This window comes from Cnephaeus nilssonii, assembly GCF_951640355.1.
Source record: "Cnephaeus nilssonii genome assembly, chromosome: 22".
Taxonomy (NCBI): Eukaryota; Metazoa; Chordata; class Mammalia; order Chiroptera; family Vespertilionidae; genus Cnephaeus; species Cnephaeus nilssonii.
This window is the reverse complement of record NC_137093.1, coordinates 1,298,562-1,315,300: the sequence shown is the minus strand read 5'-3', so window position 1 is coordinate 1,315,300 and position 16,739 is coordinate 1,298,562.

Genomic DNA, 16,739 nt, shown 5'->3' with positions numbered 1-16,739 from the left:
CAGAGAAAGACAAATATATTATTTCACTTACATGTGGAATCTAAAAGACAAAATAAATGAAGAAACAAAACAGAAACAAATTCATAGATACAAACTGATGATCACCAGATGGGAGGGATGTTGGGAGGCTGTAGCAAAAAGGAAAAGGGACTAAAAAGTATAACTGGCAGTTACAAAATCGTCATGGGGAAATAAGTACAGTTTAGGGAAAATTGTCAATAATGTTGCAATAACTATATATGGTGGCAGGTAAGGGCACTATGTACCAGGGGAAATCACTCGAAAGTTATATGTCTAATAACTATGCTGTACAACTAAAACTAATATATAATATTGAATGTCAACTGAAATTTAAAAAATGGTCACCAGGATATAAAGTACATCATAGGGAATATAGTCAGTAATCCTATATAATAAAGAGGTAATATGCAGATTGACCATCTCTCCAACACACAAGATGGCCGCCCCCAAGTGGCCAAAGATGGCCGCCCCCATGAGGACACAAGATGGCCACCACAAGATGGCTGGCAGGGGAGGGCAGTTGGGGGCTATCAGGCCTGCAGGGGAGGGCAGTTAGGGGCAATCGTGCTGGCAGGGGAGCAGTTAGGCATAGATCAGGCTGGCAGGAGAGTGGTTAGAGAGTGATCAGGCTGGCAGGCAGAAGCAGTTAGGGGCAATCAGGCAGGCAGGCAGGCAGGCAGGCAAGCGGTTGGTAGCCAGCAGTTCTGGATTGTGAGAGGGATGTCTGACTTCCCATTTAGGCAGTCGGACATTCCTCAAGGGGTCCCAGATTGGAGAGGGTGCAGGCTGGGGTGAGGGACACCCCCCATGCATGAATTTCATGCACCAGGCCTCTAGTCCAATATAATAAAAGCCTAATATGCTAAGTGTTCGACCGTTAGTTCAACTGTTCGACCAGTCACCATGATGTGCACTGACCATCAGGCGGGTAGGTTAGCTTGTTGCTGGGGTCCAGCCGATTAGGACTGGGTGAGATAGGCCAGACACACCCTGAAGCCCTCCCACGGTCCTTCCCTGGCCCGATTGTGCACCCATGAGGTCCCTCGGCCTGGCCTGCAACCTCTGGTAATCCGGGAACCCTCGGGGGATGTCAGAGAAGCTGTTTCAGCCTGATCCCTGCAGGCCAGGCTGAGGGATCTCACCAGTGCACAAATCCATGATCCAGCCCTCTAATATTGTAATAAATATGTGTGGTGTCAGATGGATACTAGACTTACCAGGGTGATCACTTCATACATTATATATGTGTCTAATCACTATATTGCATACCTCAAGTAATATGATATTGTATGTCAACTGTAATTTTAAAATTAAAAAATAATTTAAAATGTTTTAAAGTCAAAATCCTTTAAGCAGTTTCTGGAACAGTTCTGAAATTACTGATTGAAGAGGCTGAGTGCTAATGAAAAGGTTTGTAGAATACAGTAAGCAAATATGAAAATAATTTCCCTAATCTTTCAGAAAAGTCAGAATAACATGAAGTCATTTATTAGGAATAATAGAATCACTAAATATTTTGAAGATACATTGAAAGGCCATATGGCCATCCTGTTAGAATAGGGAATTTGGAGACCAAAATAATACATGGCATCTCATCCCAAGTCCAAATATCAGAGGATCCAATTATTCGCAAACCCACCCAGTGATCATTTCCTGATAGCCAACTATATACTTAGAATTAATATATTTAAAAACTTGGGGTGCGGTGATTCACACATTGGCTCCTGGGACTGTGGAATAAGAGCTAACTAGTGAAAAATCCAAGATGAATCCTCTAAATTGTATCCTCTGGCTAAGATAGTAAATCAAAACAATATTTTATCCCAGGAGGCAATAGCAGGGTAACTAACCCTCAAGACATAAAGAATGCAAGGGTGATACACTCTATCATGTCAATTTAGCATTCTGGCCACTAAAAAAAAAAAAGATGAATTGTGGTGGACAACAGTGATAAATAGCAATTTGACCAAGTAGCAACCCAGGGACCCTGCCGGGTGTAGGATATTTGCTATATACATAGCTTTATGATAGTACATGGTATTCAGACAACTAGTTATATGGCAAATGTGGTTTTTCGCATTGAATTTATTGGGGTAACAAGTGTGAATAACATTATGTAAGTTTCAGGTATACAGTTTTATGATACATCATCTGTTTTTGCATTGTATACTCACCACCCAGAGTCTAGTTTCATTTTGTCATAATATATTTGACCTGCTTTACCCTCCTCATCCTCTCTTGACCCCACTTCCTGTCTGGAAACCACCATGCTGTTGTTTGTGTCTATGAGTTTGTTTGGTTTTTATTCATTCGTTCCTTCTGCTTAATATCCAACATATGAGGGAAATCGTATGGTTGGTTCTTGTCCTTTTCCACCAGACTTATCTCACCTAGCATGATACTCTCAGATCCATCCATGTTGTAGCAAATGGCAATATTTCATCATTTTTATGTCTGAATAGTATTCAATTTTACTTATATATATTGCACTAGAGGCCTGATGCACAAGATTCGTGCACTCAGGGGCAGGGGCGGCGGGGGGGGGGGGGGGGGCGTCCCTCAGCCTGGCCTGCACCCTATCACAGTCAGGAGCCCTCAGGGCATGTCCGACTGATGTCTTACCCCACCACCCCCCGCCAGGGAGCGGGCCTAAGCCAGCAATCAGACATCCTTAGCGCTGCCACCGCCACTGCACTCACCAGCGGTGAGCCCGGCTTCTGGCTGAGCGGTGCTCCCCCTGTGGGAGCACACTGACCAATAGGGGACAGCTCCTGCATTGAGTGTCTGTCCCCGGTGGTCAGTGCCCATCATAGCGACCGGTCGTCCTGCCGTTTGGTCAAGTTGCATATTACCCTTTTATTATATAGGATACCTTCTTTATTCACTCACCCATTGAAGGAATAACACAAGTTGTTTTCATGTCTTGGCTATGGTAAGTAACACTGCAATAAACACAGGGGAACATATATTATTATGAATAACTTTTCAAATTTTTTTTCAATAGGCATCCAGAAGAGAGATTCCTTGTTCATATGGTGGCTCTATTTTTAATTTTTTGAGGAACTTTCATACTGGCTGCACCAATTTACATCTCCACCAACAATGTACAAGGGTTCACTTATCCACAATCTCTCCAACATTTATTTATTGTTTTATTAATTATAGTAATTCTAACAGGTGTGAGGTGACATCTCACTGTGGTTTGATTTACATTTCCTTCATAGCTAGTGAAGTTGAGCATCTTTTAATATATCTGTTGGCCATTTGTATGTCTTAGGAGAAATATCTGTTCATGTCCTCTGCCCAATTTTTAATTGGATTGTTTATTTTTGTTGTTTTTATTAAGATGTATGAGTTCTTTATATATTTTGGATATTAGCCCCTTATCAGAGGTATGATTCGCAAATAACTTTCCCCCTTCATTCAGTTGCCGTTTAGTTTTGTTGATGATTTATTTTGCTACAGAATCTCTTTAGTTTAATGGAGACCCATCGACTTATTTATGCTTTTAACTTGACTCTTTTTGCATTTGGGGTCAAATTCACAAAAAGCCCTCTGAGACTGAGGTCCATAAAATTAACACCTATGTTTTCTTCTATGTACTGTATTCCTTTAGGTCTATATTCAAGTATTTAATCCATTTTGAGTTAATTTTGGTGTATGGTGTCAGATAGCATTTTAGTTTCATTCTTTTGAATGTGGTGTTCAAACTCTCCTAACTGCATTTATTGAAGAGGGTTTCTTTTCTCCATTGTACATTTTTTGCTTTTCTATCAAAAAATTAGCCATATATATATGAGTTTATTTCTAGGCTCTCATGTCTGTCCTATTGATCTGTGAGTCTATTTCTCTGCCAATATCATACTATTTGATATTATAACTGAAGAATAATTTAAAGTCAGGGGGTGTGATATCTCTGGCTTTGTTCTTTTTCTCATGATTGCTTTAGCTATTTGAGGTTTGTTCCATACAAATGTGTGGATTTTTTCTTTTATTTCTTTGAAAAATACCATTGGAATTTTTATGGAAATTGCATTAAATCTGTATATTCTTTAGGCAATATAACCATTTAAATTATGAACATAGAATATCTTCTCATTTCTTTGTGTCTTCTTCAATCTCTTTCAACAATGTCTTGTAGTTTTTATTGTACAGGTTTTTCACTTTTTTGTTATGTTTACTCATGGATATATCAGATTTTTGTTGCAAGTATAAATGGGATAGTTCTTTCTTTTTTCATATTTGATTGTTAGTACTTAGGAATGCAATGGATTTTACATTGGTTTTACATTCTAAAATTTTACTGTATTTGTTTATTGTTTCTAATAGTTTTTTATGGATTCTTTAGGGCTTTCTATATATATAATCATGTCATCTGCAACTATTGACTGTTTAATCTCTTCATTCCCAACTTGGATGCCTTTTATTTCTTTCTGTTGCCTAATTGCCCTGGCCAGGACTTCAGCACTATGCAGAATAACAGTGATGAGAGTGGGCATCCTTGTCTTCTTCCTGATCTTAGAGGAAAAGCTTTCAGTTTTTCACCATTGAGTATGATATTAGCTGAGCTTGTCATATATGGCCTTTATTATGTTGAGGTACTTTTATTATATACCCATTTTATTGAATGTTTTAATCATAAATGGGTGCTATATTTTGTCAAGTGTTTTTCTGCATTTATTATGTGATTATATTACTTTTATATTTTATGTTGTTAATATGGTGTATCACGTTGATTGATTTGCATATACACTGTATTGAACTATTGTTGCTTCCCATAAATGAATCCCACTTGATCATGATGTGTTATCATTTTATGTATTGTTATATTTAACTTTGCTAGTATTTTACTTAGGACTTTTGCATCTGTGTTTATCAGAGAAATTGGCCTGTAATTTTCTGTGTATGTGTGTGTGTGTGCATGTGCTTATGTGTGTATGTGTGTGTGTGTGTGTGTGTGTGTTTGTGTTTCTGTGCATGGTTTTGTTATCAGGGTAATGTAAATATTGTAAAATGATTAAGGAAGTATTCCCTCTTCTTCAATTTTTTAGAAAAGTTTGAGAATAATAGGTATTTAGTCATCAATGAATGTTTCTAGAATTTGCCAGTAAAGCTATCTGGTCCTGGAATCTTTATTTTGGGTGATATTTTTATTACTCTTTAAATTTTCTTGTTAGCAATTGGTATATTTAGTTTTTTGAAATGTTTTATAAGTTAGTCAAGGTAGGTTGTCTACTTTTAGGATTCTTCCATTTTTTCTAGGTTATCAAATTTGGTGGCATATAGCCTTTCATAATAATATTCTAATATCCTTTGTATTTTGCAGTGGCAATTATTACTTATCCTCTTTAATTTCTTATTAGATTTGAATCTTCTCTATCTTTAGTGAGTCTAAGTTTTTCAAATTAATATGTATTTTAAAACACTTAGCTCTTTGATTCATTAATTTTTGTTCTCTATTTTATTTAATTTCTTTTTATTTAATTGCTTTAATTTCTTTTTTTTTTCTTCTACTGGCTTTGAGCTTCATTTGTCCTGCTTTTCCTAGTTCTTTAAGATAAAATGTTAGATTGTTTATTTGAGAATTTTAAAAAATTTCTTGAGGTAGGCCTATAATGCTATAAACTTCCCTCTTTAGTACTGCTTTGTCTGCATCCTAAAAATTTTGGTATGCCATATTCTCATTTTCATTTTTCTCTGTGTATATTTTGATTTATTCTTTCATTCTGTTTGATCCAATTGCTGTTCAGTAGATTGTTGTTTAATCTCCACATATTTGTGGTTTTTCTAGCATTCTTCTTATAATTAATTTCCAGTTTCATACTATTGTGTATGGAAAATATACTTGGTATGATTTTGACCTTCTTAAATTTACTTAGCAAATGTGTTCTTTTCCATTCCTGTAATGAAGTAATATCAGAAACAATTTGAATTTATGTGTAATGGACAAAAGTCCACAGATACTCACTTGCCCCAGGGTTACCGTTCCTTTTTAATTGTATTGTCTAAAAGAATTGGAACAGTTTATACATTTAACAGAACACCACATTATTCCACAATATTGAGGACACCTTATTAGTCCAATATGTTAAACAAAAGTGGCAAGTATATTGGAAATCTAATAAGACACTTGAGCTCCTGACTGTTGGAAATAAGTCTTATAAAGAATCAGGATACCACCATATCTGTGAAGTTTTGGGGAGTTCAGTGTTTTGGATCATGCTGAGACACTCCCTCTAAACTGAAGCACACATTATTTCACCATGTATCTTATAGCACAAAAAGAAAACAATGCCTTATAAATCTCTCCACATTCTAGAGGCAGAATATTTCACTCTTAGGATGCTGTTCTGACCCATTTATTGAGAATCAAAACCACACCCCAGGAAAAGCAGTCCACTTAGGCCGTATAACCCAGAAGAACATATAATACTAGGTTGTCCTATCTAATAATAGACAAATATGCAAATTGACCATACCTCCGACACACCCACAAGCCACGCACACAAGCCACGCCCACTATCCAATCAGAGCGAGCATGCAAATTAACCCAAACCAAGATGGCTACAGCCACAGAGAGCAAGGTTTCCTAGGTAACAGAGGAAGCCAAGCTTTCCGCCTGCCCTTGCCAGGCCTAAGCCTCCACTCAAGCTACAAAGTTTCAATTATAGAAGGTAAACAAATTCAAACAAATGGCGGCAGAATGGAGCTTGAGAGAGCAGGCCAGGGTTTCCGCCGGCAACAGGGGAAGCAAAGCTTTTCGCACACCCTGGCCATGCCCACCTGCTTAAGGCAACAAAGTTTCAATTATAACCCCAACACAAATGGCTGCCTGCCTTGGAGGGCGCCCCAGGCTTGGCTCCGCTCCAGGCTACAAAGTTTCAATTGTAGAAGGAAAATAAATTCCAGATACCAGGGCCTCTGCTTGGGTTGCCAGGGGGTGTGGCCAGCCTGCAAACCACCACAGGCCCCTCGCTCAGGCCGCCCCACACCCCAAGGGAACCCCCACCTGATCCGGGACACCCTTCAGGGCAAACCAGCTGGCCCCCACCCCTGTACCAGGCCTCTATCCTATCTAATAAAAGAGTAATATGCAGATTGATCATCACTGCAACACACAATATAGCTGCCCCCATGTCGTCAAAGATCCTGCCCCCATGTGGACACAAGATGGCCACCACAAGATGGCCAGCAGGATAGGGCAGTTGGGAGGCACCCGGCCTGCAAGGGAGGGCAGTTGAGAGGGACCAAGCCTGCAAGGGAGGGCAGTTGGAGGTGATCAACCCTGCAGGAGAGGGCAGTTAGGGGTGACCAGGCCGGCAGAGGAGGGAAGTTGGGGGCAAACAGGCTGGCAGCAGAGTGGTTAGGGGGTGATCAGGCTGGCAGGCAGAAGCGGTTAGGGGCAATCAGGAAGGCAGGCAGGCAAGCAGTTGGGAGCCAGCAGTCCTGGATTGTGAGAGGGATGTCTGACTGCCCACCGGGATTGGGCCTAAACGGGCAGTCGGACATCCCTCAAGGGGTCTCATATTGGAGAGGGTACAGGCTGGGCTGAGGGACAACGCCCCTCTGTGCACGAATTTCATGCACCGGGCCTCTAGTTTGTTTTATAAAAAAAGACACCACATGGCCTGGTTGGTGTGGCTTAGAGATTGAGCATCGACCTATGAACTAGGAGGTCAATTGAACCAGGTTCAATTCCCTGTCAGGGCACATGCCCAGGTTGTGGGCTTAACCTTTTGCACTTGGATGTCGAGTGTGACTCGACACGGTTAGCATCCGTAGCAGCTTGTATGTTGAGCCACACTTGACACGTAGTTTCACTGCAGGGGGAAGGGGGATTTGTCTATTTTTCCAGTATCTTTTTTTGTTTTCATTAGCATGAAAGGACAAGTAAAATGTAAATGCTGTCTCAACTGATGCCACCACCTAAGCTTCACCAATGGCATCTTCAAAGGCTATTTGTTTCTAAGACACATCAGTCACGTGAAAAAAGTTATACCAGTACACTAACTTCCAGGGGTAGATATTATCCACTAACTTAGAGCAACGTTTAGATGGAAAGCTCCAAATAATCACACCTCACCCTAACAAAAAACACAAAGATTGTGTTGTTTGTTCTAACAGAAAAATCAAAGGAGGAAGAAGAGAGATGATTTATATTTGCTAAACATGTGAATGTAAACCAGGTCTTCATGTGGGTGAATGTTTCAAAAAATATCACACCATGAAAAATTATAGAGATTAAAATTACTCTTTGAATGTATCAATAATTTGAAATATAAAAAAATCCAAATAAATAAGTTTGTATGAAAAGAAACTCCAGTTTTTTATTCTACTGTCACGCTTTGTAAAATCTGGGGTATTTAAAAAATTAAATCCCGAGTAGAATAAAGGAATCGAGAAAAAAGCAAGCGAGTGCAAAGGGTTAATCCCCAGTAGGGAGCATTCAGGAGGCAGCCAATCAATGATCCTCTCTGAACATTGATATTTCTATCTCTCTCTCCTTCTCCCTTCCTCTCTGAAATCATTAAAAATATTTTCTTTTTAAAAAGACATCATATGGATTTCATAGCAAGCTTTGATAGAAGAATCACAACACATTTTTTTAGAGACCTGGAGCAAGACTATTCTTTCCAAAACTGATATCTATAATTTATTTTACATTATGCTCCTTGCATTGTTACTGGACCCTAGTAGAGATACAGAATTTGACCATTGGATGGTAAGTAACCATTTGGCCAGAGCTGCCCATTATAGGCTGGATTCTATCAACCTAGTGTAAGAAAGGGAGAAATACCAGTTTTGTATGGGCCGGAGGGCCCCACCGCAGTTCCAAGTAAGATCAGAGTGGCACACCAGTGTCAGCATGGGCAGCAAAGGCACATGCAGGCTGTGTGAGCAGATGCCCAGACCCTTTGTTGTCCCCCATTGTTACCCCATGTCTGTCTGTGACCTCACACCAGCAACTGCCTGGGGAAGAGTATGAACCCCAGCGTGGCTCTGCTGGTTCACTCCATGGGTTGCTGCGGTATAACAGCCACCCTCAAAAATGGCACCAAAGGACAGTGGTGAGTGGAAATACCCGCAGGAATCAGACTTCAGGTGAACAACTTGTGTATCTACTTTGTGTGAAAAGAGAGGTGGCCTGAGGTGAATCCATTAGTTGCTCTCACCTGTGTGTTCCAAATGCATATTATATTTAACCCCTCCCACTATACTTAAAATGTGGCTTTGGGATTTTCAGTATTAAACTTTCCCACAAGGTAATATGTTTCTGCAAAAAAGAATAATTACTTTATTTTTTATCAGCCCTGGTGCCTGGTCCATAGTAAATTTTAATAAAAGTGTCGAATGAATCACTAAACATCCTCTTTCCATTCCCTCCCTCCCTTTTCACCACATCTTACCACTGCCCACAATGCCAGTTAATCTGTCTGCTCCCACATTACCCATCAACCCCATTTCAGCCAGAACTTACAGACAGTTCCTGTTTTCTTATTCCCAAAATCTCTTCCTACATTCTTCTATCCTGGTCAGGAGGTCATTTTCTCAGGGTTTTGCTAAGTAAGATAATATGACAAATTAATGTGTGTCAAGGTTCCAGTAAAATTTAATGGATTGATTATTGAATATTATATTTTAAAATTACTACATATTTTTAATCCAGGCAACTAAGCAACATGGTGCGGAAGGAAGATAACCAGGGGACAGGCTGCTGTTGGTGGCTGCCTGGCTGCTGTGCTTTTGAGGGTTTTGAGGAAAGACATATGTTGAGCATTAGTAATCATTTATCTCTAGACTATTTAACTTATCAGATTATTTCCTGAAAACAGAGAATTTATTTTTGAGAAAACAGTAGAGAAGAAGAGCATGGATGTAATGGGTATGTGAAGAGAAGAGAGGGAGCTCCACGAGGGATGAAACGGAGCTGGTGGTGCCGCGACCTCAGAGAGACCTGGAGGTCTTGGTTCCTCTGCAGCCATTGCACTCTGCCTTTCAGTAGGACCAATCCCGGGGCCTGACCTTGTCTGGTCCAGAAGTCCAGCTCAGGAATGGCTCAGTCACCAATATAAATTTGTGAAAATTCTCTGAAAACAAGAAATTACATTAATTTATCACTGAGCCCAGAAAGGTAAAAGCATATCCAAATATACATTAGGTACTGAGTGCTAGCTCTGTGAAAGAATTAAGCACAAGGACTATAAAGATGAGTAAAACAAATATGTTGTCTAAAAACAATTAAAAATCTAGCAAGGAAAAATGTATTGCAAGCTAACAGGATAAGTACTGGATGGTAGATGTTTAAAAACATTATATAGAAAGGCAGCATTCAGTTCTGGTTAGGTAGCTCTGGCTAATGAGAAGCTATCATATAGTAAGTAATACTTGAAGCAGGTCTTCTAGGATGAGTAGAAGTCTCCTGGGAAAACAGAGAAAGTGGAAGAAGGAATCCTAATAATAAAAGCCCAGGGTTGTAACTTGTAACAACCAATCACGACCAAAGGCTGACCAACCGGAAGTCAGTGCTGGGTTGCTTTGGCGACCTTCACAGCCACTGCCACATGCTGTGGGCTCCACTGGTCGGCTCCCTCCAGCCCACAGGAGACTGGTGAGCTGCAGCTGGTGGAAAGCAGTGAGCCCAGGCTGAGCCGCCCCCTCCCCCCATCACAAGGTGAAGAGCCCAGGCCCAGCCACCCCGCAATCATGAAGTGAACAGGCCAGGCCGAGCCTGGCCAAGCTGCCCCACAATCCCAGGTGAAGAAGCCGCTCCACTGACCAACCTGCGCTAGGGACCTGTTCTGGCGCATGGCGCAGAGTCTGGGGCCTCTAGCCTGCAGCGACGGGAAGTCTCTCTCTCCCCAGAGTTAGGAGCATCAGCCCAGGTCTACCCAGCGGCCTGGTCCTGACTGTGGGGGCGAATTCCTGTAGGCTGGGGTTTGATCCCCACGCATTAGCAGTAGGAGACCAGTGACTTAGTTATTGCTGTGTGTCTGGATTTTAATTGGACAAATGCCCGAAGTCTCGGGTGCCAGCTTAGTAAAATCTTTTAGGAGGATGGTTTTTCAATAATTAGTACAAAGAGTATGTTCTGTGAATTAAATAAAAAATATATGTGTGGAAGTAGTTGCTTCATGAGTATGGCATCCCTTCCTATTTTAAAGGAAGCTGAGTTCCACGTGAACTGTGTACTCTGCTATGATATCTGAGGCACAGGACAAGGGAGGCCTTAAGTGTACTATGCTTTGATATTTGAGTCATTCTTTATTGTTCAATGTGATTTATTTCTGTATGCCTCAGTTTTGTAATAGTTAAATTACTAGAATAATACATCTTCCTACAAAATATTACTAGAAGATCAAATGATCAGGTGACATTTATTGTTATTTTCTATAAATGAACACTATCTCTGGTATGCTAAAGTGATAGGTATTATAGAAATATTCAGATAGGGAGTCCTACAGGCTTGATTACAAGTGAGGCTTACTATCACAACCCAAATTTATTGCTTAAAAAAAAAAGCAGGGAGCCAACTAGAAATTGAACCAAATATAAGCCTTGAAAGGCAAATGTAAATTGGATAAGCTTTGCTATTACAAGAGCAAGAAGAAAAAATTCAGATGCAAGAATGAAAACCACATTGCATCCACTCTAAGTTGCTGCTAAAGAAAAATAATGATATACTATGAAAATACTTAATACAGATAGTAAAGACATTTATTCAAAGAGGATTTCCTAGAGTAGGTGATATTTCAGTTAATTTTTTTTTAAATGTGAAGAGGTTAGCTAGATAAGAAAAAGGTGTAGGGATCCCGAATTGCAGAGGGTGCAGGTGGGGCTGAGGGACCCCTCCTCCTCTGTACACAAATTTTGTGTACCAGACCTCTAGTCTATAATAATTAAAGTGTAATATGCTAATTAGACCAGATGTCCTTCCAGACAAAGCTGGGCTGCGAGGGAAGCCAGGGTCCCAGGTGCGAGATGGAAGCCAGTGCTGGCAGCCAGGGGAAGGAAAGCCTACGCTCGGAAGAATTTTGTGCATCAGGCCTCTAGTAGCATATAAAAAGCATAAAGCCATGGAAAAGCCTAGTCTTGGGGGTATAGCATCCTATCTAATAAAAGAGTAATATGCAAATTAACCATCACTCTGCTACACCCACAAACCATGCCCACAAGCCATGCCCATAAGTCAATCAGGAGTGAATATGCAAATAAACCCAACCAAGATGGCTATGGCCACAGAGCAGGAGGGAGGCTTGGGATTCCCCGGCAATGGAGGAAGCCAAACTCTCCACCTGCCCTTGCCGACCTAGGCCTCCACTCAAGGCTACAAAGTTTCAATGATAGAAGATACATAAATCCAAACAGAAATGGCGGCAGCCATGGAGCTGGAAAGAGCAGGAGGCTAAGGTTGCCCCCAGAGATGGAGGAAGCCAAGCTTTCTGTACACCTTGGCCCGCCCAGGCCTCCACTTAAGGCTACAAAGTTTCAATTATAGAAGATAAATAAATTCCAACAGAAATTCCAATGGAGCGAGCAGAAGGCTTGGCTCCGCTCCAGGCTACAAAGTTTTAATTGTAGAAAATAAATAAATCCCAGATACCAGGGCCTCTGCTTGCATTGCCAGGGGGCATGGTGGACCTGCAAACCACTACAGGCCCCTCGCCCAGGCTGCCCCACGCCCCAAGGAAACCCCCACCCTGATCTGGGACATCCTTCAGAGCAAACCAGCTGGCCCCCACCTGTGCACCAGGCCTCTATCCTATCTAATAAAAGAGTAATATGCAGATTGACCATAACTCCAACACATAAGATGGCTGCCCCCATGTGGTCAAAGATGGCTGCCCCCTTGTGGACACAGATGGCCACCATGAGATGGCCAGCAGGGGAGGGCAGTTGGGAGGGACCAGGCCTACAAGGGAGGGCAGTTGGGGGTGATCAAGCCTGCAGGGGAGGGCAGTTGGAGGTGACCAAGCCGGCAGAGGAGGGAAGTTGGGGTCTACCAGGCCTGTAGGGAAGGGCAGTTGGGAGAGACCCAGGCCTGCAGGGGAGGGCAATTAGGGGTGACCAAGCCTGCAGGGGAGGGCAGTTAGGGGCAAACAGGCTGGCAGGGGAGCAGTTAGGCATCAATCAGGCTGTCAGGGGAGTGGTTAGGGGGTGATCAGGCTGGCAGGCAGAAGCGGTTAGGGGCAATCAGGAAGGAAGGCAGGCATGCAGTTGAGAACCAGTAGTCCTGGATTGTGAGAGGGATGTCCACCGTGATCGGGCCTAATCTGGCAGTCAGACATCCCTCGAGGAGTCCCAGATTGGAGAGGGTGCAGGCTGGGGTGAGGGACACCACCCCACCCCCCGCCCCGTGCACGAATTTCATGCACTGGGCCTCTAGTTACTAATAAGATGGATGGATCTTGGGCTTTGAGAAAGTGTGTGGTGGTAGATGAAATTCAGACATAGTAAGGGACCAGGTTATGAAATATCTTGAATTCCATTCTAAAAATTTTTGTAATTTAATATTTTTAGATAATAAACCACTTACGATTCTTAAACAAGGGACTCACATGTTCAGAATTTCAGTTTTGGAAGATGACACTCGCTGTAGTATAGAAAGTGAGGAAGAATGGACTCAGAAAGACCAATCTATTGACAACAAATTAAGGTGGAAGAGAATCTGAGTCAGATAATCATAGTAGGGGCGGACAAGAATGGACAGATACAAGACATACGTAGAAGATGGTCCAAAAACTTCATGCCCTATTGGCTATTATGGCAAGGAGTTATGAATGACATGATCAATTGCTTTGGATGATCTTGTGAATTTGCTGATATGTGTAATACAGATGCAGAAAATGTCCATGGACAATTCTATATTTGTGCTGAGGCATATTGACCTTGATGTTCCTATGAAACTACCTTGATGTAGTACCTATGAAACATCAAGGTAGAGGTTCAGAAGGCAAATAGGATAAGGATAGTCAGTAAAGAGAAGATCTAATTTGATTATGTAAACTTTGAAATAACATCAACATATGTATTAGATTGAAATTTTGGATGCAGATGAATTGGTGTAAGGAAGTATGTTGAGACACAACCAAATATAGTATGCCCAAATGTGAAGACTGGTTGAAAAGGAGGAGCCACAAAAAGACTAAGATTATCAGGAGAGAGAAGAGAAAAATATAGTGTCCACCAAAAAAAAAGGGAAGAAAGTTTCCATGAAAGAATATCAGATGCATAGAGAGGCAAAGAAAGAGATTTTAAAAACCTGAAAATGTTGATTGAATATAACAGTATATAGATCTTAGTTTCCTTGGTGACAACACATTTAGTAAAGGGGTGGCGACCAGGTACGACAAGTGAGGCACCCAGGAAATAAAATTTAAGATGGCATTCACTCTCAAAGTTATGAAAATCAAGATCAGCCCCTGAGAGTCAGGGCCACCTTAAATGTTTCACCTTATGTGCCTTATTTGCCTCACCTGTCCATGCTGAAAAGTAAATGAGGAAGGAAGGTAGTGAAGTCAGCAGTGTAATTTTACTGCAGGCTATCAGGCTCTCCATCTCTTTCCTAGAAAACACGCTGGAAAGACAGGCTTCAGCCACTGGCCCATGGATAGACATCTGATTTAAGAGAAGCTAATTCTAAACTCTCAGCATGCTGGGCCAATCATTTTCCTCCCTCAGAGACTTTGAATAAGGAAATACCATGAAAATTTATTAGTTGATAATAGAAAAACAGCTAAAGAAAGCTTATCTTTAAAAGTCAAAATAGCCATAATGGGCAACATATATGCTATATTTATGCTGTATTTATAGGAAGTCCCAGTTCAGAGTAAGCTAAGGAATCAGTTAAAAATGGAATCCAATAATCAGGAAAAGTAAAGTTCCTGCAAGAGGCAGAAAGGACCACAAAGGTCTACAACCCCCGCAGCTCCAAGGAGCTTGCTGTTTCCTGTGCAAGCATTTAGGTTACACTCCTTTTGTCCCTCAAGTCATTTTGAGTTGAGTTTCTCTCCTCCTTGCATCCAGTAGAACCTAACTAAAGTTATTTTTAGAGGCGCTATTGGAACTATATATAATGGAATGAACTGAAAAAATGTTAATAAGCTACTCTGGTTAACTTGAGCAGCTTGTTTATCTTACTGATTTATTCCTAAAACACTCTATATTAGGACAAAAAGGATCGAATGTTTGCCCAACTCCTTCAGTTATTCAATAAGTTAAGTCTTAGTTTTCTTACCTATAAAGTGGGGCTGTACACATCTACCTACTTATCTCATTGGATAAATGGATATATTGAAATATAAAATGTCAGGCATCAATAGTAATTGTGAGTCATATAAATTATAGGAGCAAGGGTTTATGTTTTCTCTTTAGTAAGATCAGCCTAAGATTTACTGAGCAGGACTGTACCCACCCCGACCTACCTCTCTGCCACCTTTTTCTCTCTCTCAAATAGTGCTTGAAGTTCTTTGCTTGCTCCGCCATTGCTATCTTTTACTTCCTACTTTTACATCTAATCCAATAACTGAATAATTAACAAATGTCACCTAAACTGCTCTAACATGTTTGTTCCCCTGCAGAAAGGTATTCCAGCTGAAATGGGCAGGAAGGCACTTTAGAGACAGTACATGTGATGTGCTAATAGTCATGGTGGTAGTAATCATGGTGGGATTCTCTTCATGCCTAATTACCCATACTAAGCATGGCAGTAGTATAGTTGTTGTTCTTGCCATGTTTACACCATAGAAAACAATATTTACTCATCTGAAATTAAGCTTAACACTTCCATGTTACACCTTAAAAGAACTCTTTGTTGGCCCTTTTCCTTACTTTTTTAAAACCAGAATTTTTCGATTCCATCACACCACTTTTAATATGATTTGGGAGTCTCCTAAGTCTCCTTTAATAGCCTACAAGTGAAAACAACCGTGTTCCAGCACAGCCTCCCCTGTGCACAGCCCTACTCCCTGCTGTGGAGCCACGAGCTGACACAGATGGAGGCTCGGTGCTGTGGAAACCTCTGTAGCAATGGCAGCATTTGGATGCTATGAGAAGGGTACATTTCCAGTCACTATGAAAATGCACGGCATTATTCAAAAACTGAGAACATTTATTGGAACTTCCCTCTTGCGCAGCACTGAGAGTCAATCTGCTGCTTCCTACCACTTGATAATATAGTCTGAGGAGCTGGTCCCCTGCAAACCAGGGAGCTGTCATACAGGTCTCTGATTGGCTGGCTGTGTGGGTACTCTCTGAATTCCCAGGTCTCCTGACTGGTTGACGGTGGAGAGAGGACAGCAGGAACACCCAGCACTTCCTCATCCAAAACTCTGAGAGCTCTCGCGCGGCACCCAGTCCTGGCTCCTCTGTGTCCTATGAAGGAAAGCTGTCACCCGGTTGTCACACCGCCCTCCCTGCAGAGGCTGAGGTGGAAAGAGAAGGGACGGGGCTCCTCTCTGCCCTGTATTTACCCGTCAAGCACAGTGAACGTCTGTAAAGAAGGCAGCTGGGATGATGGGCTCATGAAGGTGCAGGTTATTATTTTTTCTACTGTTGTCATTGTTTGAAATCCCCCATAATAAGAAGTTAAACTAGCCCTAGCTGTTTTGGCTCAGTGAATAGAGCATCAGGCTGCAGACTGAAGGGTCCTGGGTTCTATTGGGATCAAGGGCACATGCCTGGGTTTGGGCTCGGTCCCCAGTAGGGGACGTGGAGGAGGC